The sequence below is a fragment of the Zootoca vivipara genome, chromosome 5, assembly GCF_963506605.1.
Source record: "Zootoca vivipara chromosome 5, rZooViv1.1, whole genome shotgun sequence".
NCBI lineage: Eukaryota > Metazoa > Chordata > Lepidosauria > Squamata > Lacertidae > Zootoca > Zootoca vivipara.
In genome coordinates, this window is record NC_083280.1 from 27186197 (window position 1) to 27214067 (window position 27871).

Below are 27871 nucleotides of genomic sequence, written 5' to 3' on the forward strand. Positions count from 1 at the left end.
AAAAAAATCACCCAGCTAATTTCCTCTCATGTGCAACCAAATCATGAAAACAGACACCAAAATGGCCACTAAGAACAGCTTCAGGCATCACACCAATGCCTCAAGTGCCTTGCATTGCTGTTCATTTACATCATTGTAATGTTCAAAACAGACTTCATATGCTCACAGGGGAACCATGATTGAAAGATCTAATTCAGCACAGATTGCGCACAGGAACCTAACATGATGGCTTAATTCCAACCCTTAAAGAAATCCCCCCTAATACCAGCCTTGCTGCAATGTGAAGCAAGAATGTTCCATATATATATATATATATATATATATATATATATATATATATATATCACAACAGAAGGCTAAAAATGAATGTTGATGCACAATGATGAAATGGGCCTGGAAGAAAAAGATGGCATGCTGAGGATTACGGGACCAAACCCATAGAGAGAGGGAGATTTCCCTTCTTTAAAGAAAGAAATGGAAATAGAGTGGGTAGCTGAATCCTCTGCCCTCACTCAGAAAATATTTAGATGAAGTATCTTCCAAAATAAATGAAGCAGCAGCAGTAGTAGATGCAGGTTTTATACTCTCTCTTTTAACCGATAGATGGGAGAAGGATTTGAGAAATAAAAGTGTGCGGATTGAGCCTGCATGTGAAAGGTCTTGAAGGAGATAGAGGGCACAAATGTGACTGAGTTCTGAGAGGGGCTGGGTAGCAGAATGGAGCCTTGAGCTACAGCTGACTGATATGGATATTGAATGGACCCTCAAATCTCCTACTCTCACTTCCTGGAGCAAAGAATGATCAAGAGAAATTATAATCAAGTTCTGTAATCACAAGATATAAGCAAAGATCTCTGCACACAGGCTAGCCAGCTGAATCTAATGCCCTTCAATGGGAAGTCTGTTTTGACTTGGGGGAAAAAATGTCACCGGGGATCCTTCATGGACAGAGGGCTCTGAAGCCCCATAGTGATCTGGCAGGAGTGGGCAGTGGTGAGGATTGCCCTCCCATGCAGATCTCCAAGTGAAGACACACTTTGTTGTTGTTGTTTTTAATATATTTATTATTTTATAACAAACAAAGACATGAAAACAGACAAAATACAGAATACAAAAAATACAAAATACAGAAAAAAACAGAAAAGAAAAACAAAAATTCCAAAACTTCAGCATATATCTATTCTAATATTGATGACTTCCTCATATCCCTTCCAACTGCGTTACATTGTAAATCCTCTTTAGTAATTTCTAAATCTTATTCTAATACCTTATTTACCATTTAACTATTCTTTATTCTAATCTCATCTTATATCATAACACAATATCTCACACTGTTTATTTATTACTACACCTCAATATCAATATTTAACTAAACATTTTTTATTTCTACAACCTCCCTGTACCTTCTATTAGTTCTTTCCAATAATATATTTGTTTCTTAAATACACTTTAATTTTTTTCCAATCTTCTTCCACCGCTTCTTCCCTCTGGTCTCGGAGTTTCCCGGTTAGCTCTGCCAGTTCCATAAATTCTATCACCTTCTTCTGCCATTCATCTATCGTTAGTAATTCTTCGTTCTTCCAATTCTTGGCTGATAATATTCTTGCTGCTGTTGTGGCATACAGAAAAAAATATAACATCTTTCTTGAGTATTTCCTCACCAACTCTCCCAAGTAAGAAGGCTTCTGGTTTCTTAACGAAGGTGTTTTTCAACACTTTTTTCAATTCATTATACATCTTTTCCCAGAAGTCTCTTACTTGGGGACAAGTCCACCACGTGAAGACACACTTTGGTCTATGAAAACAACTATTGGCCTGTTATGAAAACAACTGTTGCAATTTCAGTTTGGTTTCTACAGTTTAATTTCATTCTTGTTTTAAAAAAAAATCAATGCAATGGGGTTGGGAGTGGAATTGGGATTACAGCGGCCAGATCCAGCCCTGCCACCCAGCCAGGGATCGATCTTTGCACAGAGATTCTATGCTACATGCATACAGCTGTTGTACAAAAATCACATGTTGGTTAGGGATTGGGCTAGGCAGAGCTCATACCGCCTCGAAAAGCACTGATAACAACAGCAGCATTGTCATTGGAGTGTCGGTTTCCAGCTATGAGTGCTTCACCAACTACTGCCCTTTTTTGGTCATAGATTACTTGGCAACGGAATTCCATACTCTGATCATTTTCAGAACCAATTATTGCAATGGCTTGGCGAGGCCCTTGAAGGCAACTTGGAGACTTAAATTGATACACTATGCAGCAGCTAGAAAATGTTTTTCCTTGACACAGAAAGTCTTAATAAACTGTTCTTAAAAGCCTTAACAAAATTCAGCAGCTAGATTGCTCTCTGGGCTTCCATTTAGAACTCTCATAACTTTATTTTAAAACAGCTGTGCTGGTTGCCAGTTTTTCCCCAGGCCCAATTCAAGGTCCTTATACAGTGACGCCTCACAAGACGAAATTAATTCGTTCCGTGAATTAATCGTTTTGTATTGCAAAAAATTCGTCTTGCACTTTTCCAATTTAAACAAATCAAATCAAAAACAAAAAACAAAAAAATTCATCTTGCGAAGCACGGCCATAGAAAAATTCATCTTGTGAGTCAACAAAAAGATCACAAAACGCTTTCGTCTTGCGAGTTTTTCGTTTCACAAGGCATTCGTCTTGCGAGGTACCACTGTATTAGTGTTTAAATCCATAGATTACTGCAGCACCCCCAAAATAAGAAAGACCACTGCCTTCCCTATAGGCCCTCTCAAGTGTTAACATCAGCAGAGGCGCTCCTTGAAAGTTTGGGAGCTGGAGGCCCAGGAGAGGGAACTTCCTTTGGTGACCCCTAAGTTGTGGAATTTGGAATTCCCTGCCCCCAGAAGTATGTCTGGCAGCTTCCTTTTTGTAGTGTCAATCATATGCTGGATTCACACCTCTTTGCCCTAGCCTTTGACACATGAGAGCTATATTTTTTCAGACCCACCCTATTCTTGTGACTGTAATTTACCTCAAATTATTATTAATGTTGTAATTAATTGCTGAAACCTGCCCTGGGGCCTAATAGAGAAGCATAAAAAATCAGGTTGATAATAATAGCAATGCCTCTAGAAGCCACAGCCAATTATTATTTATGTCTATTATTTATTAGATTAAATACCTTCATCATAAAGTCTCAGGGCAGTTTACAGAATAAAATACAGAATAAAAACAAGTAAATAAATTTTAAAAAGCAAAACAATAACTCTCCTTCGCACAGACATGGAGTAAGGACAGGGGAACTTGTGACAGAGTTATGTTATGTCATACTTAGAATTAACCGCACAGAGAAATAGAAACTTTTTTATATTTCAGCCTCAAGTACGTTAAATCCAAGTGCAGCAAACAAAGGGCAGTGTGCAATGGTTATCTTTTACGTGGCCAAGTTGGGTTTCTCAACTCTCATTAAAGCCATGTGGCTTAGGAGAGTTTATTCGAGTTTCTATCTGAGTGACACAAGTCCAAAGTTGCCTTCCATATATGCAGAACTAATTATTTGGATCCCAACTAAATATAATATAAGCATGTGGTCTCTGCAAACTTAAAGAGGACATTTCTGCATAGACTAGACAAGTGACAGTTTATATAAGATAACTGATGTGCAAGACTTTGGGGGAGTAAAATTCCCAATAGATAAGAAGAAATCACTTTTGTAAAGGCTGAGGGAATATTTCTGTTATCTCTAGCTCATAGAAATGACAGTATGCCAGTATTATTTTTAAAATACACTTGACACCCGATAATAATTATGACTATTTGTTTTCCTTACTTATCAAGAAGTCACTGCCGTGTTTGACAAGCCTGTTGCTTAAGATAATACAAATGGCTCAGACTTTTACCAGTCCATCTAATTCATTATTCTCATACCTTACATGGCATCAGGTATTTGCTCTTATATTTTCGCCCTGAAAATGTTGATAGGGAAGAAGAATCCTTCTTTGATTTGCAGTACAAGCCTGTACTAAAAAAGAAAAGAAAAAAAAAGAAATCCAATATGCCAGGTAGTCTAATAGGTTTTTTTTAAAAAAAATAGTCTTTATTTTTTGTTTTTTCATTAAAGCTACAAAGAAACAGTTATATAAGACAAACTCCCCAGCCCATTTTCCCCAAATGTCATTAAAACAAGTGAAAAGATAGGCTTTCACTCAACAGTTGCCTTGTTTCGTATTAGGCATGTTCTCATACTCTACTATTGTTCCATATATTTAATTCTGGAATAAATAACCTGGAATGTTTTCATAATCACCAAACTCAGTTGGAATCTCTGCTGTTCAAATACTCTTTGTGTCAGTTTGTGATTAGGTTTAGTCAATAGAAGAATTTCTCTGGATTCCTAGACTCAGATGTGGGGCAAGCACTCTCCCGGTAAGAGAGTCCCGGCAAATATTTAAAATTATAAAACATGCAGAAAACTAAAGTGTAGGTTTACTTACAAACTCATCAAAAGTCAGATTCATGTGTTTTTCCATACAGTAGCAAGAAAAACTCAGGCAGAAAACTTAGTTACATAGCTTGGTTAAAAATGTTTCTAAACACGCAGCCTGAGCTTGGAGCCATCTGCTCTGTTCAGATTCACATGGTGGAAAAGAGAGGACAAAGAGAATTTCCTGACTCTTCGTCACTAAAGGAGAGGGGTGCAACCTACTCAAGTCTGGCAAAACAACTTACTCTATGATCTGAACCCCTGGCACCAAACATGGTGATTATATGTGGCTATATTATATTCTGACACTTTGAAAGATAGTGCATTAAAAAAATACCTCTATTACAACACAATCCTACTCATAAATAAATCCAATGGGGCTTATCTCTACTTTAAGCAGCCTTAACCATTCACTATATGAACTACATGATCAAAAGCCTGGCTAGAATGAATTCAGTAGCAATTTACCTACATTTACTGAGCTTAAAAATGTTTTCTATGGGCTAAGTTCTTCATTAATCAAAATTTAATGTTTTAGGAATGCCACTGGCTCTGTTTTTGTTAGGCAAGATAATCTGAAATGTTAGACATGGGCAAAAATGTCAGGAAGAGAAAATATCTGGAGTGTGTAAGCTGGTAAGGAAAATAATATGTAGAGGCTGCTGCAGAAGCCTTGGCTGTATTCTTGAATACATGATATTATCCAGCTGCTGTATGTGTGACATACTGAATTTCAGTTCAGCACTGCCAAAGACCCAGGGCTTATGGCTGCCCTTGAAACCTTGCGCCACATAACTTGAAAGGTATTGTGTAGCATTCCTTTCTCCAACAGAATTGCAAGATTTTTGCAACAACATTGGTATTTCTGATGTATTGCTTTGTTGGAGATACTTTTGCTCCTTCCAAAATTTTAGCATGTGGGACAGTAGTGGTACCTCTAGTTATGAACTTAATTCGTTCCAGAGGTCCGTTCTTACCTGAAACTGTTCTTAACTAGAGGCGTGCTCTTGCTGCTACTGCGCCGCTGGCACACGATTTCCGTTCTCATCCTGGGGCAAACTTCTCAACTCGAGGTAACTCTTCCAGGTTAGCGGAATTTGTAACCTGAAGCGTTTGTAACCTGAGGCATTTGTAACTCGAGGTACCACTGTACTGCATATTGCCATATGAAAATAATACATTTTTAGTAAACCTGGATTGTGTTTTTTACTACTAGTTGAAGTACATCCATTCACCTTGCAATCATGAGAGCTGAGTTGGCTTTGAATGGAATATCACAAGATTTACCAAAGTGACTACTATTTTTATTTTAATCAGCTCACAGGAGTAACATTTATCTTCGAACTGTTATATCCAGATTTCATCATCAACCTGCTCTTCAGGAGCCCACTTGTTTGCACTAATCCAGGTTCTACTTACCATTAACTTGAGAATGAGGTCACAGAATCTAAGACTCCAACTACACCTGATATGCAGTCAGGTGTGTCTTTTTCCTAACAGACACAGAGAGAGCTTTAGGAGACTGTACATTTAACTGAGGGAATGGTAGGTGTAGGGGCAAGCCTTTCTCATCAACTCACCAACACAGTGTTCAGAACCTCCCCAAGCTGATTTTAGTTTTGCCAAAGTGTGTCCAGAAAGATACGAACAACTATATGTCACATCCAGTTTGGGTCTAACTCATCAACACCACCCGCTGAGATTAAGAACAAGAGACATGAAACCTTGCCTTTTCATGTTTTCTTTGCTTATAAAAATGTGAAATGCCTTTACCTCTTCACAGCAATTTCAAAGTTTGCTCCTGCACTTAATGTATCCATTAACCAGGGATGTTGCTAGGAGATGACCCACAGGTTAGCAAAGCCCATGTCTTTTGTGCTAGGCCACATATCTTCTGCCCCTTCCCTCTTTTTTTTGAAAACTTTTTTTTTTAAGTTACAGGTAGGTAGCCGTGTTGGTCTGAGTCGAAACAAAATAAAAAAAATTCCTTCAGTAGCACCTTAAAGACCAACTAAGTTTTTATTTTGGTATGAGCTTTCGTGTGCATGCACACTTCATCAGATACAGTGTGCATGCACACGAAAGCTCATACCAAAATAAATAAATGAAAATTTATTTTTAAAAATTTTGTATTTTATTTTTTTATTTCACATACAGTTTGACTGGCTATACTACAAAGTGCAGTGTCACCTGTACACATATATTAGCATATGCAAATCTGTGTCATGGACTTGTGTCCAGACGCTTTTACGTATTTAGCAACACACACACCACTTGTCGATACTGCATGTGGATGTCTAGAACAATACTCTTAAGAGGAAAAGCACATTGATGCAGCTCTGTTACAGAAGGGCATGTGTTAAACTGTAAGGAAGACACCACTTTCCTCTCCATCAGTAGTGGATGGATAGGAAGCATCCGTAATAGCATCCCTAAGAGGTTGCACTATCACAATACTGCTTTTTTATATCTGTGAATTTTCACACCTCTCCAGTTTTATTAACAGGAACGTCACACCCAAGGGTGCTTCCAGACTGTTGCTGTTTTGACGTGGCAGTTATTCACATTCTGAGAAATTCAGGTCTTGCAATTGAAGCAGATTGAGAGCTCTTGCACAAAAAACTCACTTTCCCCAACTACTGGCCTTTCTGTGATGTGGAAAGTGACAGGAAAAAGCATTGGAAAGGGTGGGATAACACTTGCTTTGATGCACCCAGCCTCTCATCAAATGAATTGGGATGACTAGCCAATTGGGATTAAATAGCCAATGTCATCTCACTTTCCCTCAAATGAATCAGGATGAATGCTTGATAAACAGGATACCTAGAAGCACTCAAAGTCTCAGGAACTACTCAACTTTCATTCTGTTTTGGGGTAGTCCTGTTCATTCTTCCATTTCAAGAATGTCAGCAAACTGACAAGGATCCAAAGGAGACCTTCAAATAGCTACAGAGAAAGCCATTACAAGCAAGACTGAGGAGCTCGTTATGCTTGCTCTCAGAAAAGTCAGTTGCTATTCTTATTCAGTGTGTTGATCCTAAATATACTTAGACAGGATGAAGAGAAGAGAGGGGTGGCATATCGATATGCTTCAAATATTTCAAAAGATCTCAGAACAATTAACTATATCCATTCTTCTTGAATTTAAAAACAACTCCACAGTGGAATCAACTACTGTACCTAGGGAAGATGTGGATTTTGGAAATGCAGAAGAGGGTAAGAAGTAGGCTGCCACAAATGTTTTAGATGGAAGGAAGACCTGTCTCAGGAAAAAGTATATGATAATATAATCTCTGGGGTCCCTTCCAACTGCATGAGTCTGTGAATCAAGCATATAAGGTATGTTCCATAAGAAAGAATAAGCAAACAAAAAACCCAGCATCTCACATTATCCATGCCCTACCTTTCATATAAGTTAGTCTCTAGGTCAGGCCTGAACAACTGAAGGTTCATGGGCCAACTGTGTTCCCATCCCTGAGAGCAATTACTAATGACTTCTTATTGTGTTCCTTTACCACCTGCTTTGGGGAACATATAATGCCTGCCCATCACAATCCAAATTGGGAATGGGAAGGGATGGGAAGAGAACACCTGTTTCTCTTACCTCTATAAGAAATATTGAAGAATGCAATTGACATTCTGGGACAGATACATAGGTACCCAATCCAGTTTCCAATGTACCAGTATAATATGTGCATGGCCAGATGTACCACTCGCTGCTGTGATTGTAGCTGCTGGGAGAGGGCAGCAGCACACAGAGTGCATTGCAGTAATACAGATGTGAGGCTACCAATGCATGGACATCAGTCTATGCCAGTTCAGGAATGGGTGCAGCTGTCATACCAACCAAAATTGGCACTCCATTCCATAATGGTCACTTGGAACTCTCATGACAATGATCAATCTAGCATTACCCCCAGACTATGTACCTGGTCTTTCAGAAGGAGTGCAGCCCTATCCAGAACAGCTAAACATCTCAATTCCTTGATTTGGGAACCACTCCCTCATAGGATTCAGTCCTAGTTTATTAGCCTTCATCGCCATTATCAAATACAAGCAATAGCATACATTTTTGTGATATGCAAACTAAACCGGTGTATTTCATTTGCAGGTTTTATTTTTCCTCAGAAGCTCTGAGGGACAATATTGAATTACGGTAGGTTTAGGGTTGTTTCATTTGTTATGCTTCAGCCATTTTAATTGGATTGTTACCGGATACCTTATATTCACTCCTAATCACTCATTACACAATTGCTTAGGGTACTGAGCCTTCTGAAAACATCAGATTATATATCTAAATAACATGTAAATGCATAACCCTGTGTTGCTGGTTTGCTTGCCTGTTAAACCCGAATGGATTTCAGAGAGTTCTGTCATAGAATTTGCCCTCGGGGATGTATGAAACTGTAACATAGCTCAAATCATCTGGGAATGCCTGCAGTTGTCATGTCCTATCAAATCATACCAGTGCACAGGTATTTCCATCCACTTATCCACAAATAGATTGATAACACTCAAAAATATGAATTTGCTAGCTCAAAATTAGGAGCACTGCTTTGTGAGGCTTGCAAATCACTTCCAAAAGCACAAGTGACCGTGTTGACATCAAAGATGCCTCATTTCAGAGATTTCTACTGGGAACACTTCAGAACTAAAGTACACACTGCTTTAGCTCAGATTGTTTGGGGAGAAGATCTCCACCCCCTCTCATTTTCCTCTCCTGTTTTTAAGCCTTTCCGGATTTTGTTTTGCTTTTTCCGAATAACCTTTCTCCAGTGAATATGACAGCTTTTCCAAGAGCGAGATAATTGTGCGTGGAGTATAATTCTGTTTAGCGTTGTTCACACAGGTCCACAGGACCTTGAAGTGTTCTTCAGTCACGTTTAATTAGTCCTCTCCAGTGAGTAAATACTCATAAAGCTTTGCCAGTCTTCTTGAATGAATACACTAGCACAGGTACAGAGAAAGCTTTCTGTTACGATTCATTCTTCTCCCACCCATGGCAAGCCTCTTTGAAGAGCAGTGTTCAAAATTAGCACCACTTGTCTGTGAACTTAGGAGTGTTTGAATTCCACAAACATTCTTTCTTTTCAATATTCTGAAAAGTATACTCCCATGACATTTTACGTGGAGTCAGGATGTGGGGGGAGCTTTATATCAAAACAAGGAGAAACACATATTATCTTGTCATCTTGAGTTGCTTAGATGAGGCACATATCTAATAGCAAGAGGCGGGGTATGAACATTTCAAGTGTTCAAAGCTTGTTTCATCCATGATCTTCGACTTCAAACTCGTAAGAGGGTCCCACTTCACCTCCGTCCTCTGAATCTATCCAGAATTCTGCTGTCGGAGCCGTTCACCCCTCTTGTTGCTCTGATATTTTCCCCTCCACAAAATAGTGTCATTGTCACACATATGGCATTTTCATTCTGAATCTCAGTTTAAGCAGCTCATCAGCAAGGAGGTCCTGTGATGGAGTTTATCTTTCACATTGCTCTACAGATCACACACTAGCACAGTCGATAAGAAAGAAGGGCCAGGGAAATGTTCAGTATGAGCTCTTGCTGGGCACAGTGGGAAAGACTGTGGATAGTGCAAGTACTTTTGACTATACCGTGGCACTTCCTTTCCCTTTCTCTGCATGCCCACCTGCTCACCCACCAGGTCTACTCTGGAGGGTTTAGGAGAAACCAACAACTGGTTTAGAGGGGAAGATAGTGGCGCACAGGAAGAGGACTAATGGAAAGGCTTAGTAAGATAGTGTCTATTATTTCTCATTACCAAGCTTAAAACCATGGAGAGACCTGATCTGAATAAAGACATTGGATTCTTATCTCATTATACATGATAAAGCTTTATTTAGCCATCTCACCCCTTGCTTTTTCCTGCAAGACCAATTGCAGTCGTTAACAGTCGTCATGGATCAATGCCTTGTCGTGGCGAAGGGGCTTGAATAACTCAGAGAAGCTATGAGCTATGCCATGCAGGGCCACCCAAGATGGACAGGTCATAGTGGAGAGTTTTGACTAAACGTGATCCACCTGGAGAAGGAACTGGCAAGCCACTCCAGTAACCCTGCCAAGAAAACTCCATGGACAAAGACAACAGGCATATAAAAGTTATGACGCTGGAAGATGAGCCCCTCAGGTCGGAAGGCGTCTAACATGCTACTGAGGAAGAGTGGAGGACAAGTACAAGTAGATTCAGAGCTGATGAAGCGGCTGGGCCAAAGCCGAAAGGACGCTCAGTTGCGGATATGCCTGGAAGCGAAAGGAAAGTCCGATGCTGTAAAGAAAAATATTGCATAGGAACCTGGAATGTAAGAACCATGAGTGGAGGTAAGCTGGATGTGGTCAAAAATGAGATGACAAGAATAAATATCGACATCCTGGGCATCAGTGAACTAAAATGGAAGGGAATGGGCGAATTCAGTTCGGATGACTATCATATCTACTACTGTGGGCAAGAATCCTGTAGCAGAAATGGAGTGGCCCTCATAGTCAACAAAAGAGTGGCAAAAGCTGTAATGGGATGCAATCTCAAAAATGACAGAATGATCTCGATACGAATCCAAGGCAGACCTTTTAACATCACAGTAATCCAAGTTTATGCACCAACTACCGGTGCTGAAGAAAGTGAAATTGACCAATTCTATGAAGACCTACAACACCTTCTAGAAATGACACCAAAGAAGGATGTTCTTCTCATTACAGGGGACTGGAATGCTAAAGTAGGGAATCAAGAGATAAAAGGAACAACTGGCAAGTTTGGCCTTGGAGTTCAAAATGAAGCAGGGCAAAGGCTAATAGAGTTCTGTCAAGAGAACAAGCTGGTCATCACAAACACTCTCTTCCAACAACACAAGAGACGACTCTACACATGGATATCACCAAATGGACAGCATCGAAATCAGATTGATTATATTCTCTGCAGCCAAAGATGGAGAAGCTCTATACAGTCAGCAAAAACAAGACCTGGAGCTGACTGTAACTCAGATCATCAGCTTCTTATAGCAAAATTCCAGCTTAAACTGAAGAAAGTAGGAAAAACCACTGGGCCAGTAAGATACAATCTGAATCAAATCCCTTATGAATACACAGTGGAAGTGAGGAACAGGTTTAAGGATTTAGATTTGGTGGACAGAGTGCCTGAAGAACTATGGATGGAGGCTCGTAACATTATACAGGAGGCAGCAATGAAAACCATCCCAAGGAAAAGGAAATGCAAGAAAGCAAAATGGCTGTCCAACGAGGCCTTACAAATAGCGGAGGAGAGGAGGCAAGCAAAATGCAAGGGAGATAGGGAAAGATACAGGAAACTGAATGCAGATTTCCAAAAAACAGCAAGGAGAGACAAGAGGGTCTTCTTAAATGAGCAATGCAAAGAAATAGAGGAAAACAATAGAATGGGGAAAACCAGAGATCTGTTCAAGAAAATTGGAGATATGAAAGGAACATTTCGTACAAAGATTACCATAATCAAGGACAAAAGTGGTAAGGACCTAACAGAAGCAGAAGACATCAAGAAGAGGTGGCAAGAATACACAGAGGAATTATACCAGAAAGATATGGAGGTCTCGTACACCTCAGGTAGTGTGGTTGCTGACCTTGAGCCAGACATCTTGGAGAGTGAAGTCAAATGGGCCTTAGAAAGCATTGCTAATAACAAGGCCAGTGGAAGTGATGATATTCCAGCTGAACTGTTTAAAATTTTAAAAGATGATGCTGTTAAGGTGCTACACCCAATATGCCAGCAAGTTTGGAAAACTCAGCAATGGCCAGAGGATTGGAGAAGATCAGTCTACATCCCAATTCCAAAGAAGGGCAGTGCCAAAGAATGCTGCAACTACCGCACAATTGCGCTCATTTCACACGCTAGCAAGGTTATGCTTAAAATTCTACAAGGCAGGCTTAGGCAGTATGTGGACCGAGAACTCCCAGAAGTGCAAGCTGGATTTCGAAAGGGCAGAGGAACCAGAGACCAAATAGCAAACATGCGCTGGATTATGGAGAAAGCTAGAGAGTTCCAGAAAAACGTCTACTTCTGCTTCATTGACTATGCAAAAGCCTTTGACTGTGTCGACCACAGCAAACTATGGCAAGTTCTTAAAGAAATGGGAGTGCCTGATCACCTCATCTGTCTCCTGAGAAATCTCTATGTGGGACAAGAAGCTACAGTTAGAACTGGATATGGAACAACTGATTGGTTCAAAATTGGGAAAGGAGTACGACAAGGTTGTATATTGTCTCCCTGCTTATTTAACTTATATGCAGAATTCATCATGCGAAAGGCTGGACTAGATGAATCCCAAGCCGGAATTAAGATTGCTGGAAGAAATATCAACAACCTCAGATATGCAGATGACACAACCTTGATGGCAGAAAGCGAGGAGGAATTAAAGAACCTTTTAATGAGGGTGAAAGAGGAGAGCACAAAATATGGTCTGAAGCTCAACATCAAAAAAACCAAGATCATGGCCACTGGTCCCATCACCTCCTGGCAAATAGAAGGGGAAGAAATGGAGGCAGTGAGAGATTTTACTTTCTTGGGCTCCTTGATCACTGCAGATGGTGACAGCAGTCACGAAATTAAAAGACGCCTGCTTCTTGGGAGAAAAGCAATGACAAACCTAGACAGCATCTTAAAAAGCAGAGACATCACCTTGCCGACAAAGGTCCGTATAGTTAAAGCTATGGTTTTCCCAGTAGTGATGTATGGAAGTGAGAGTTGGACCATAAAGAAGGCTGATCGCCGAAGAATTGATGCTTTTGAATTATGGTGCTGGAGGAGACTCTTGAGAGTCCCATGGACTGCAAGAAGATCAAACCTATCCATTCTTAAGGAAATCAGCCCTGAGTGCTCCCTGGAAGGACAGATCGTGAAGCTGAGGCTCCAATACTCATGAGAAGAGAAGAATCCTTGGAAAATCCTTGGAAAAGACCCTGATGTTGGGAAAGATTGAGGGCACTAGGAGAAGGGGACGACAGAGGACAAGATGGTTGGACAGTGTTCTCGAAGCTACGAACATGAGTTTGACCAAACTGCGGGAGGCAGTGCAAGACAGGAGTGCCTGGCGTGCTCTGGTCCATGGGGTCACGAAGAGTCGGACACGACTAAACGACTAAACAACAACAACAACAACAGTCGTCAACAGGTTCACCACTCCTATCAGCCAATCACCCATTCCCACCACCCTTCTGAGTAATACCCCTCTCCACCCTCTGACTATACATAAGGGTCTGGTGACTTCTGTTTCAGTAAAATAGAAAAAAAATCCTTCAGTAGCACCTTAAAGACCAACTAAGTTTTTATTTTGGTATGAGCTTTCGTGTGCATGCACACTTCTTCAGATACACTAGAAACAGAAGTGTCAGACCCTTATATATATACAGAGGGTGGTGGGGGTGGGTGGGAATGGAAGATGGGCTGATGGGAGTGGTAAACCTGAGATGGCTGTTAACGACTGCTGATTACTGCAATTAGTCCTGGGGGGAAAAGCAAGGGCTGAGGCGCTAAAGAAAGCTTGATCATGCATAATGAGATAAGAATCCGATGTCTCTATTCATCCCAGGTGGCTCCATGGTTTCTGTTTCAGTGTATCTGAAGAAGTGTGCATGCACACGAAAGCTCATACCTATGACAAACTTAGTTGGTCTCTTAGATGCTACTGGAAGGAATTTTACTTTTATTTTTTGTTTCGACTACGTCAGACCAACATGACTACCTACCTGTGTCTATTATTTCTATTATTCCCGAGTAATGTCAAGTGTTTGCTACTGTGTTATTATGATGACAATGATGCTGATGATGTTGATGAAGATCGTAGAACTTCTGTGCATGGATTCATGCTGTTTTGCAGTTTTTGGTCTGGATACTTTAGGTTTACAGATATGTCATTTGCGTGTTCCTGAACTGATCAGAATCCAGAATGGAGAGATAACAATGTTTTCACTTCTTTCAAGTGCAAAGCTAAGGAATGAGCTTCCTAGGAATGTTTTTCTGGTTTTCCTTTCAAAAGCAGGTGTTGAAGAAAACACATTGAAAGGAAATAAACATCAGCTTAGGGATTTGCCTTTGTACTTCGTTGAAATCATAAGCCTAAAAAAATAGTCAGAAGCCTCCCTGTGTGTTATCTGCAATGGAGATCATTAGCGCTGCATGGCTTAAAGGCTAAAGGTTAAATTGAAAACTTTCATTGCAAGCCTAGGAGATTTACTTTCCAAATGACACATAGCAAGACCTTCGACTCCTAATAATCTAGGGTGAATTAAAGTCAAAATACTGTTTACGTGTCTAGAATGTTTAAAACCAACAACAGTAGATGCAATAGAAGTTTGTGAGATCTACAGAATTGAAGAAAACCCATGGTTTCACATGTCACAGACAAAACTGGCTACCCCAAGTACATTGTTCTAATTCTTGCAGGTTTGTGCCCCCAACATCCTATATCCCTGGCATCAGTTCTTTATGGAACAGTTCAAACCCGAGCTCTGTCAGGATGTATGGACAGGGGCGGCTCGCCCATTGGCCCTAGTGGCGCCAGGGTGCCGAGGGGTGCCCCAGCAAGTGGGGGAGCTGCGCGGCGGCCTCCCTTTCCCTCCTCCTGGACACCCGCCAGCCGCGCCGCTCGGAGGAGAGAGGTAAACGAGCAGAGCAGGGGCACTAGGACCCTGTTCCGCTCTGCAGCGGAGCTTTCCTTTTTTAAAAAAAAGAGAGTGGGGGGGCGCCCGAGGGATCTGCACCAGGACGCCCGATGACCTTAAGACGCTACTATGTATGGAGTTTGGAAGTTTGGAAAAAGCACATCTTTGGCTGAACCTGGGCTATGGCATCTCTAATCCTTCATCTCGGCTCAGCCAGAGGTACATTGACATAAAAGCTGCCTGAGCCAAGGCTGGGGTAAGTCTCCAAAGAGGGTTGTCCTGGGGGGCAGAGGAGAGCAGGGGCAGACTTAAATCAATTGCAAACCCCTTTCAGCTCAGTCACCTGACCTAGCAACCCAGGGAAACATACACTGACAAGAAATCTGGTGTGAGTCAAACTCTATTCCAAAGTCTGGCAGTAGTTCTGTTCCTGAATGGAATTTGGAATAGGGGTAAGTTGCACCCACATAATTACCCCAGAGTAAATTATGCAGGCTTCCTGTAGTTTTCATTGCTCTGCCTGCAACATATCTTTAGGTACCAGTCATAAACATTCCTCTTCACCCAAGCCTTTGGCTAATTAAACAATCTATGGCCTTTTAAACTGTGGGAGAGGGGTTATTTTATTTGAGAAATAAAATAGAGAATAAAAGGAGCTTGAAAACTTTCCTCAGTGCTTCGAGTTTGATTTAAATTTTGGGTCAGAATATCCAGTCGCATTATACAGAGGCCAAATCAGGGATTCGTTGTGTCATTACTGCTAGAAATGAGAAGACAATCCACATCTGGATTTATGTGGTGCTCTTGCGATAGCAGCTGCTTTTCATGTCTTCGCTTTGACACTTAAAAAAAATGAATTGCCATGGCAACAGCTGCAACCATTTATTATAGAACAGTAGAAGAGGAACTAACATTTGTGAAGGCAACGAGGCTATCAGAATAATATATCGTACAGGCAATGCTGGTTATTTTGAATGCAATACTCCTGTGTTGTTTTCAAAGTGGACAAACAGTTAAAAAAATTAAATGTAGGTGACTGAATCTAGGGTGGGTTAATAGTTTTACACAGTAGGTAAAACTGCACTCCAGACTGAGTGTGCCCAAAGACTAGTTGTCAGTTGTTTTTTACTTTTAAGTATGTGTTTGTGTGTACGAGAGCGAAGGAAATAGGTGTTGTTTTATTTATTTAAAAAAATGTCATTTTCTTTTTCTTCATGGCACAATTACATGCTTCGCCACAAAATAGACACCTATCCACGTGACACGGGCTAAAAGCTCCACTCATATACTATGCAAAGAATGAAAGTTCAATGTCTCTCTCCCTACTCTACCCTTCCCCTCTCCTAATTTTCTCTCCCCTCCCCTTTCTCACTCACTTCCCTCCCTTTCCCCTTCAACCTCATATTGCCTACCACAAAAAATGTATCAAACTTACAGTATTTGATTTGCATGAAGAATTCTACGATTTAAAAACAGAGACACTGAATGTACTTTTGTTACTTATGGAAACGCTTTCAGTAAAAAAAAAAAAATTAAAAAAATATATATCAGCACCCCCTTCTGAGATTCTCGTCAAATGTGCAAAACAGGGGTGGAGTGAAGCTGCTATTTTAAGAAGAAAAGCAGTGAATGGAGGTGATGCTTAACCCCTCGTATCCACTGGTTTTTTGCCTCTGCACTCCTCCTCCTGACACGTTCTCCCATCTTGTCCAAAAAAAACCAACAACCCAAAAAACCACAGTACAGAACTCCTAGTGTGTCACGGCCAAATTGGAAGAGTCTGGTATCAAATGTATTTATTTCTTAAAATTGTTTTCATACCAAGTAAATTGTACGTATTGGGAAAACAAGTGTCATTCTCCGGGGGGGGGGGGGTATGGCTACAGCCCTACTTTGAAGTGGCTTTTAGTTTGTCCATTATATCATGCATACTTTATTTTGCTGATGTAATTTATATTGTACTTACTTATATTGTACTTTTCGGGAAGGTAAACAGCGTTTCCGTGCGCTGCTCTGGTTTGCCAAAAGCAACTTAGTCATGCTGGCCACATGACCCGGAAGCTGTACGCCGCCTCCCTCGGCCAGTAAAGCGAGATGAGCGCCGCAGCCCCAGAGTCGTCTGTGCCTGGACCTAATCAGGGGCCCCTTTACCTTTACCTTTATGTACATACAGACACATGGGGACCCAGGTGGTGCTGTGGTTAAACCACTGAGCCTAGGGCTTGCTGATCAGAAGGTTGGCGGTTTGAATCCCTGTGACGGGGTGAGCTCCCGTTGCTTGGTCCCAGCTCCTGCCAACCTAGCAGTTCGAAAGCACGTCAAAATGCAAATAGATAAATAGGAACCGCTACAGCGGAAAGGTAAACGGCGTTTCCATGTGCTGCTCTGGTTTGCCAGAAGCGGCTTTGTCATGCTGGCCACATGACCTGGAAGCTATACGCCGGCTCCCTCGGCCAAAATGCGAGATGAGCGTGCAACCCCAGAGTCGGTCACGACTGGACCTAATGGTCAGGGGTCCCTTTACCTTTACCTTTACATACAGACACAATCTGATAGACAGATAAAATTCTGTTTCAGTGATTCAAATGGCTCAAGAATATCTGGTAGAAAAAGTCACTCTCTAGTCTTTGATTTCTTTTTTAACATTGGAGTGTTAATCTTTTTATTTCTTAAAAGAAAAAACTTTTGGGAAGTGAAGAACGTAATCTGTTAATATATATTCTTCACACACACACACACACCCCCAAGGACAAATATCTCCTTCATTTTATTAATATCCAGAAGCTCCAACTTTTCCTACAGGCAGGATTCTCAGAGAAAGCTGTATCTGGCATATAGCATTTCTTGCAGAAAAAAAGGATTTCTCCCCTACTTCTCTTAAGGCTGCAAAGCCCTCAAAAGAAAGTTTAGACTTAAATGCTTCATTCTTCACTCACTAAATTCTGAACATGCTTTCGGTTATAAACTTTGGTATTCAATCCAGGTTTGGTAAATTACTTTGTGCTATGGACAGTTTTCTACTGAATGCTAAATAATTTGGGGGGGGGATAAGTTGCTCTGCTGTAGACTATTTGGGGAAATTTGCATGAAGAATATATTTCATACATGATGGAACAGAGCAGCTTGAATTGGATTGAATTCACAAAAATATTTCCCTTTTCTCCTATTTCATGATAGATTTTCAATTTTAGATTAAAAGACTGTGCAGGAACATAGCTCCATTTCACCTCTTATATTGTGAAGTGCACGGGATGGCCTATTCCTGTGTACTGAGACCTGAGTTGCAAGATCCATTTGTAGCCCTGTTCCTGCTTAAATTACCTCCCACCAGGCTAGGGTGGCCATGTGTTCCACTTCGCAGAGGACAGACCTCTGTGTGAAGGCATCCTCTGTTGAAGGGCTGCTGTTCCAAGTCTGGTTTAAGAACCATCAGATTGGTTGCCTACCAACAGTTAGTACATCTGGCCAGCAGACAAAGCAACCCCACAGGACACCTAACAAGCAACCCCACTATCCATCTATCCACTATTGTGAGTTTTTCTTTTTAACATCTACATGCAGCCCCTGGAAAAGATAATCAGAGGGTTTGGGCTGGGTGTCCATCAGTATGCGGATGATACCCAGCTCTACCTCTCTTTCAAATCAGAACCAGTGAAGGCGGTGAAGGTCCTGTGTGAGTGCCTGGAGGCGGTTGGAGGATGGATGGCGGCTAACAGATTGAGGTTGAATCCTGACAAGACAGAAGTACTGTTTGTGGGGGACAGGAGGCGGGCAGGTGTGGAGGACTCCCTGGTCCTGATTGGGGTAACTGTGCCCCTGAAGGACCAGGTGTGCAGCCTGGGAGTCATTCTGGACTCACAGCTGTCCGTGGAGGCGCAGGTTAATTCAGTGTCCAGGGCAGCTGTCTACCAGCTCCATATGGTACGCAGGCTGAGACCCTACCTGCCTGCAGACTGTCTCACGGGAGTGGTGCATGCTCTAGTTATCTCCCGCTTGGACTACTGAAATGCGCTCTACGTGGGGCTACCTTTGAAGGTAACCCAGAAACTACAACTAATCCAGAATGCGGCAGCTAGACTGGTGACTGGGAGCGGCCGCCGAGACCACATAACACCGGTCTTGAAAGATCTACATTGGCTCCCAGTATGTTTCCAAGCACAGTTCAAAGTGTTGGTGCTGACCTTTAAAGCCCTAAATGGCCTCGGTCCAGTATACCTGAAGGAGCATCTCCACCCCCATCGTTCTGCCCGAACACTGAGGTCCAGCACCAAGGGCCTTCTGGCGGTTCCCTCGTTGCGAGAAGCCAAGTTGCAGGGAACCAGGCAGAGGGCCTTCTCGGTGGTGGCGCCCACCCTGTGGAACGCCCTCCCATCAGATGTCAAAGAGAAAAACAGCTACCAGATTTTTAGAAGACATCTGAAGGCAGCCCTGTTCAGGGAAGCTTTTAATGTTTAATAGATTATTTTATTTAATTTTTCTGTTGGAAGCCACCCAGAGTGGCTGGGGAAACCCAGCCAGATGGGCGGGGTATAAATAAATAAAAAAATTATTTATTTATTTATTTATTTATTTATTTTAATTGTGGCAATCATTTCCAAACAGGTAATTCAAACTCCCATCATCCCCAGGCAGCCGGTGCGCCAGGTTGTCAAAGGCTGAATTAAGGCCATACAGTGCACCAGAGCAAAAGATTCAGAGAGTAAAAGTGGTAGGCAATTGCTCCAATTGACATACCTAACCTGGGCCAGTAGAGTGTTTGTTACCCATCCTGGTGTTGTGATGCAGTAACAATCTATCTCTGTAAAACACGAGTTTGTGGGTAGAGAATCTCTCTCTTTTTTCTGTTCAGGTTTCAGTGCATTTCCCTTGTCCGCTTACTAAATGTAGGCCATGTGATACAGAACAGAAATCAATCTTGATTGCTCTCCTATTCAAGTGCTGCATACATAAATTTAGACTGACAACATGAAAATACCCTGGTTAAACATCTACAAAGCATGAGAAGAGGGTTTTATCTCTCACACAAGATCACTGAACACAGGTGGTTTACCCAGACCTGTTAGAACTTACCATAACTACAGGGAGTGAATCATACCTGTAAACCCAACATCTCAGGAACATACCTGCCAAGTTCCGGCCTGAGAAATAAGGGACTGGACCGGAAGTAGCAGACCGGAAGTAGCGCTGCTGCCATTTTGGAACTGGGCAAAGCAGCATCAAAAGTCGCTTCTAAGCATGCTCCGCCCAGTTCCAAAATGGCCACCACGCCAGAATAAACCGGGGGGGGGGATCCGTTTTTGCGGCTGGGGACAGCTGGAAAAACGGGGGTTTCCCGGGGAATACGGGAGACTTGGCAGCTATGCTCAGGAAGGGCCTCTAGAAATTGTGGGTTTGGGACTCAAACTTTGCTTAAATGCTATGCGTAAACTCAAGTCATGGGACTGCCAACCATTGTATTGAATTGCTTTGGGCAACAGTGGCAACTGTGGCTTTTTGAGCAATTGTATTGGAGCAGGACTGTGTCAACACTGGCTGGCCCTCACCATGATGTTGCTGCTAGGCCTCAGCCCATCCCATCAACTGTTGCTGCTGGTTGCTGCTCCCACCCTTCTTCCGTCAAAGCTATAGTATGCCATTGCTGCCTGTTGCTCCTGTCACAGCCACCAGAGCCCCCATGTGGCACTGCTGCTTACTGCCAATGACTCACTTTAGGAAGGGCCCTGTGGCACTCAGGTCCTGCTCGCCGGCCTCTCATAGACATCTGGTGGGCCACTGTGTGAACAGTGACTAGATTAGATGGGCCTTTGGCCTGATCCACCTGGACTTTTCTTATGTTCTTGCCTCCTTCTCCCAAAGTGTTTTACCTGTGGTGGTGCTACTTATTATTATAGGAGCTGAGCCAATGCTTTGCTGTGTTCCACAGTGGAGGGCCACCATGTAAGATTCCCAAACATGCAATGCCTAGCATCAACAGCCTTGTGCCTTGTAAAATCTACCACCCAGCAGCTCTGATGGTGATAGGTACCCCAATGGTTGCAGGGCAAGTGATGGGCAAGTGATGGGAGCTACTGAACTCCTCAACCTTTCAGTTCCAAAAAAGTATATTCTTCAGAGAATGGTGTTCATGACAGATCAGAGGTATTGTGCCAAATAGAAGCTTTGTACCTACTGTGTGGCAGAATGTCAGATTAAACAGGTGTGTGTTTCTAAGTTTTATTTCTGGTGCAAAATTTTCTAAAAATTGTGGAATCACAGAATTGTAGAGTTGGAAGGGACCTCAAGGGTCATCTAGTCCAGGCATCCCCAAACTCGGCCCTCCAGCTGTTTTGGGACTACAACTCCCATCATCCCTGACTGGTCCTGTTAGCTAGGGATGATGGGAGTTGTAGTCCCAAAACAGCTGGAGAGCCGAGTTCGGGAATGCCTGATCTAGTCCAACCCCCTGCATTGTCAGAATATGCAGTCAAGTGCCTTAGTGTGCTGTCTTATGCTAGCCTTTCTACTCCCCCCCCCAAAAAAAAAATTCCCCACCCTCCTTTGCTTAGGAAAAGAAGGGGTGAAATGCATAAAATAAATACATCAAAACTGTTAGTCAGCTGCCACCTATAGAAATGGGCTGTTTTCCAAGGAGAAATGAGTATATTGTGTTTCAGTGTCAGTGAATAAGGTTAAGGATAGGTTGGATATTGTGTTCAGAGGAGTTATGTTCCTGCTTTTAGTACAGTACTCTGCCAAGGAAAGATTTCCCACCTAGGTGTTCCAATTGCCGTGCTATAAAACAGTGTTCTTCACTTTGCAAATAGCAGAGCAATAAAGCATTCCATGCAGAGCATCGTGAGCTGAAGGAAAGCATTTGCTGCTTCTGTCCCAGAGGGTTAACACTGAACAGCATTGTATACCTGCCATGGTAAGGCTTCACTTTCTCATGTTGAGCGTTGATCCTCTTAGATGCCAACCAGCCCGTCATTGTTCGGAACAGTCTTGTTGTGTTGCTGCTAAGTGATGTCATTTAGCAGAAAGGGGGAAATGCCAATCATGTTCTGCAGTTTGGTAAGCAAAATCAGGATGGGTGGCATCTGGCTTGACAGCAGAATGTAAGAAAAGGATCTGGAGTGCTCAGTAAGCAGCAAGCTAGATATGAGGATTGAGGAGGCTAAAACAAATCAAGGAAATTCTAAGCTGCATCAAGAGAATTATTGCAGCCAGCTCACAACACGTAGTGGTACAGACCTTACCTGGAGTACTATGCCATAGTCTTGGTTCTACAGCTTAAGAAGGATATAAACAAACAGGAATGTGTTCTGTGGAAGGTGAGCCGTTTAAAATAAAGATGGCAAACCAAACCATTCCAAACTGCACTGATTTGGACACCTCTGAAGATATATTTATTGGTTTGTGTTTCTCTTTTTGGAAATCTACCAAAAAATAAAATAAAATTGGGATTAAGGGGTTTTCTCAGAACAGTTGGTGGCATGTGCACTGTGTCCCGTTGGGGGCACCTGCCCTTCTTCTGATAGGAAATGTTCCTTGGAGGCAGGGAATGGGGGGCTGAGGACGGTCAGTTGCGGGGGAATGAGAAATGTTCCTATTTTCATCTGAGGAATGTTGGAGGGTATGCACAAACTGGCAGCAATTGTCCAGGATTTCAGGCAAGGGTCTTTCCCAGTCTTACTTGGAGATGCTGGGAATTGTACCAGGGACCTTCTGCAGACAAAACAGAAACTTGCCACTAAGAAACAAACTCTTGCCCTTAAAGTGCTCAAGGTTTCATTATTCCAAATACTTACTTGTACAAGCCCAGAGCATCATGACGCCACACTGTATGAAAGGCACGTGGGGTTCTTTCTGCTTCCGTTTTTATAACAGTGACGTATATGTTTCAATGATCTGCTCAGGTCTCGCCCAGATTCAGCCCTCATTTAAACTTGAACAAATCAGCCCGTGTGCAACACGTCATATTCTAGTAACTACGTTTCTGAGCTTCGCAGAGCCTCTTTGAATGCAGTAATCCTGGAATTATGGATGCGGCAGAATTTGTGGTCGACTCTTTCACTTAGTTTTATGAATTAGTAACACAAATGTGCCTTTCTCCGGTCTTACTGCAGCTGATAATGAGCAAGGCTTATGCAGCATCCCTAAGCGCAGCAAATGCCGTGGTAGATCCTTTTAGCCTTATCTTTATCGTTTCCATTTCATTATGGTACAAGGGATTTGAGGCAGTGAATTTCAGGGAGGCTTATTGCTGTTCTCGGGTGGCTGCTGACACACAGCTTTCGGCGCTATGCTTCACAATGCACTCAAGGTGCCATAATCTGCCTGATAGGCCCCTCTTGTCATGTCTTCTTGTTTAATTAGCATCAACTGATAAAGTGGGTTTGTTTCAGTTCACAAGCAGAGATGTCGCTCCTTTTGAAAATTATAAGGGCAGTTTAGGCTTTTCTTTTTCTCCTTGTGGATTGTTTTATGTTTAAGAAAATAATAATAATTTGTAGCTGGTGTGCAGTTGGCAAAAAAAAAAAAAATCCCCGTGGCAGAGAAAATTGTAGCAACTGCCTATATAGGCACAAAATGTAGAACCTGAAGCTTTTTGCTACATCTCCACACCAGGAAACTTGTTAAATGTTCTGAGGAAAACAGGATTCCCATCAGGGGGGAAAGGGTTAGTAAACCCCAGACTCATATTATATTACCCTGCACTCCTTGAATTGACAGAGGTATTACAAGTCACTCAATATTCTCTCTAAAGGACTGCAAATTCACGGACAATGCAGTAAAAAAAAACCAGCAATCCGTCCCTCTATATTGTTCATACCAGACACATTCAGACAACCTTCTTGTATTGAAGTGGCACCATGCACACAGCTACACACACACACCACCAACTGATGTACATGTTGTGTAGAGTGTTGCTGAACAGGTTCTCTCTCTCTCTCTCTCTCTCTCTCTCTCTCTCTCTCTCTCTCTCTCTGGAAGGAAGACAGGCACATCTGTTTAAACTGATAATTATTATTTTATCTATCTCATTACTGGTTACAGCAGAAGCGAAGAGGTAAGGTGAAAGAGAATGTAAACTCACAATTGAGAACGGCCACCCAGCTACCCTTTCACAGATACACCACTAACCATTTAGTAGCTCTTCCCCCCCCCCCAACAGTCCAGTGGGTGTTAATCCAGGACTGTTGATTATTCCAACATAGGGAATTCTGGGCTAAGCAGGATTTCCACATGTATCAACGAGCTCTAAATGCTTTATTTACATATTCATTCAATTTATAATCCACCCTGCTTCCCAAAGGAAGAATTTTCCTTCGGAACTATGATGTTGAGATGAAGAAAGCTAGAGGGGAACTAGGAGTGAACTTTTACGTTACAGGACTGTGAGCTCAGTTTATGTCCTAGGAGGGAATTCCTGACCATGTGTTCAGAGGTATCATGTTCCTTAATTCTAAGGCATTCAACCCTCTCTAGGTTCTGGTGAATTCTTTTATATATAAAAAATAGTGTCAGTCCTGCAAGTCTGAAGTAGGGCTGTAAGAAGGCATTGTTTTCCATTCTGCCCTGTATTCAGTGCAAGCAGCACTGTTTCTGTTCTACCGCAATCCATCTTTCACCCAGAATTATGTTATTGATCTTGTTGTGGTGAAATTACATGAATTACATAAATTACATTGGCATTACATTATTCCACCTCATTCATTTCAGTGGAAATGCCAATGATTGGACTTGAGATCTTTTGCATACAAAATGAGTGCTGTACCACTCAGCTGCAAACCTTCTCCTAAAATGAATTTTTAAAAACTCTTTAGTTGGGCATGCCAGCACCAGCTTGCTGACATTGGCTGTGAATGACCCCTTCCCCCAAAAAAAACAACAACACCTCAACAACATAGCTATTTTCAGAACTCAAAACTGTATTATGGTGGCATTTTGTGAGAGCCACTACAGCTGTTTTTTTTTGTGGTACTTAGGTACTTAAAGATGCAAAGGTACCGTACTTGAGATGAAGCTACAGTGAATGAGTTGTGACTTTCTGTTCAGTTCCATTCATTTCAGGGTTTCTTGCTTTGTAGCAACATCATAGAAAATTACACAGTTTAAAAACAATTACATAGAAACAGAAAGTGCTCTGCCAGGCCTGAAAAAAAAACCCATAATAGATTATTTCACAATGTGCTGCCTACTTTGGCAGTTTGTTATTTTGTTTTCCTCCCACAGTTTTCAACCACAGATGCTGGTAAAAGTGTTTCTTCCAGTAGATGTTGGGGATGTGGGGACCATCTCACTGAACAGCCATGGAAACTAGAAGTGGTAGCAAATGTTGTTGATCCTGTTTAGTGACGGGCAGTTTTCAGGGCGTGGGGTGGGGATCATTTTTTAATTTTGGTATTTTGACTCCCTATACCACAAATTATGACCTCTACAAGGTGCACTCAGTTTTCACCTGTGGCTCCTAGTCAACATGGGATAGTGGCCACACACTGGCTGGCTAAACCTGGGTCTCAAACCCTTGGTGAGTTAGGGCCTTCCCCTGCATGTGAAAACAGGCTCCAGCGGATTGAGTGGACAAAACTAATAATGAGTCCAATGGTCAAGAAGGCGGTTTCTGTGTGTTCTCTAGAGGGAAGTGAGGGGCAGGTAAGGCTCATCAACCTGAGAGGGTAGCCCAACTAGGAGAAGGAAAACTCTGATCCTAAACCTCCACCCCCTTGTGGAATATCTTCAGAAGAAAAGGTTAATGATTAAACCCTACACAAATGTGGAGTTGAGTCCCTAAGACGGATGGGTGGCGCCTTGTACACCTCCTTCCAGCAACTCCTGCAGCCTAGCCGGTGCCAAACGTATTGCTCTCCTTTCCTTTGGATCACATCAGCAAGGCTGAGAGTGGGGTCTTGTCGTCTGGGCAGCCCAGGACCTCCATACACACTACCCAAGCAGTACCGCTAGCACTGTAGTACCCTTGAAGAAAGACACTAATGAGAACAAGCTACAATGAAAGCTCCCCACATGTGGTAGCATGATTGAAAGCCATGATGCAGCCTCTCCCCCACTGCAAAAGGATTGAAGTGGCTTTAGAACACATTCTGTATCTGTTCAGTTGTTCAACGTCCTGTGATTCTAGTCATCCAGGGGTGTGTGTGAGTGGAGGTGTGATCATTGGCCTATTCCCTGCCCTTGTATTATCAATGGGTCAACCCTTAAGACATCCATGCATTCAAGCTGAATTTCTCTAGCAGCGAGCCTGCTCTACTCCTTTTGGCTCCCTGCATGCTTTACAACTCTGCAAGTTCCTGGTTCTAATCATTTGGGGACCTCCACTGCATTCTATTCATGTGGGGACCTGAACACACAAAGGACTGCAGGGAATCAGCTATCAGAAATGCAGTGGGAGGGGCTGGTGAGATCACCCCAACTCTCCTCTCTCCCGTCGCGCGTGACTAGAATTGAGTTGGGGGGAAGGACGACTGAGTAAGATTTTTTTTTCCTCCAGGAATTGCTTCTGTTTCCCTGTATGGCTTATGTACACATTGGCTTTTTACAGGCTAATCTCTACCCTGGGTAATTTGCAAACAGTTGTATGCATGGAAGTATCTTGATGCACAGAGTCAAATACAATGGCCATTATATGGAGGCTGCTGGAAAATGTTTTTTATGTCATGGTGGTACTTCATACAAGGGCTATAACATTTGAAATCTGCTTACCGTGTATATGGAAAGATTTTCTGCCAGTGTCACACATTCCTGGCAGCGGCTCAAACCAGTCTGGAGGCTTTCCATGCTGTTGGCACCATCCGTGCAGTAAAAGGATTTCAGATATTTCAGCCACTGCTGGCCTGTGGGAGCATTTTTCAGGGGCTTCCTTATGGGGCAATAATGTTTGTTGCTGTCCCTACGTACTGTGGGCTACTTAGGTCAATCCAAAGATAGTGCCAATGCCTGCAGCGCAAATCTTTAAAATTTCATTCAAATGCAGCGTTGAGGAGTGTTGTGTTGGGATTTAGAAAAGCTGCTGTAAGACACTGTAAGCCCATGCAACAGAGAAGAATATAAGTAAAACAAATAAGAAATCACTAAAATATTATGATATGTTGATATACGATGCTGGCACCGACTCTGATGAATTTTCGGCGCCAGTTGAAACCTCTCCTACTCCTGGAGGTTTTTATGGGGCTTAACTATCTTGGCTGGGATTTTGACCATTATTGCTGCTATTGATTCTGCTGCAGTTTTATCTGCTCCTCTTATTTGTAGTCATGCTTTCGTTTATTGCAGTTCCTGATTTTAATGTGTGTGTGTTTTTTTAATTGCACCATGTTATGATGAAGTGTGGGTTTAAAATATTTCAGATAAATTAATGTTAGATCCATTTTACATGTTAGCTTTGCAGCATGCTTACAGCTTTCCTGCAGTTGGCTCTCACACTGATGCTCCACATGGGTCGTGAACTATATCAATGCAGCGCGATAGCTGAGCACAGAGGAGTGAGCCATGACCAAATGGGAATGGGAATGGTTTACATTACTCCTTCATCATCTTCAAATCACAAATGACACCTAGCCCAGTGTGCTTTTACAAAGCCATTGCTGCATCTCATTTGGCTAGCTGCTCGCTAGAGTACATGCGTTTGCTGGGCTGACAAGTTCTTTAATATTCATAATCATAAAATATTCACATCAGTTTAAAATAAATGTAAAAATTTAATGCATAAAATACCAAGCGTTTTCCAAGCAATGCAAACTGCTATCCTGTGCCAAATGTTCTTTGACAGCCTGCAGAAA

General features: G+C 42.2%; 1 protein-coding gene across 1 annotated transcript in view; it reads left to right on the forward strand.

Annotated features, from left to right (window-relative positions):
- SLC9A9 (solute carrier family 9 member A9) overlaps window positions 1-27871 on the forward strand; it is a 256166-nt gene that overhangs the window by 75275 nt on the left and 153020 nt on the right. The window lies entirely within an intron of this gene.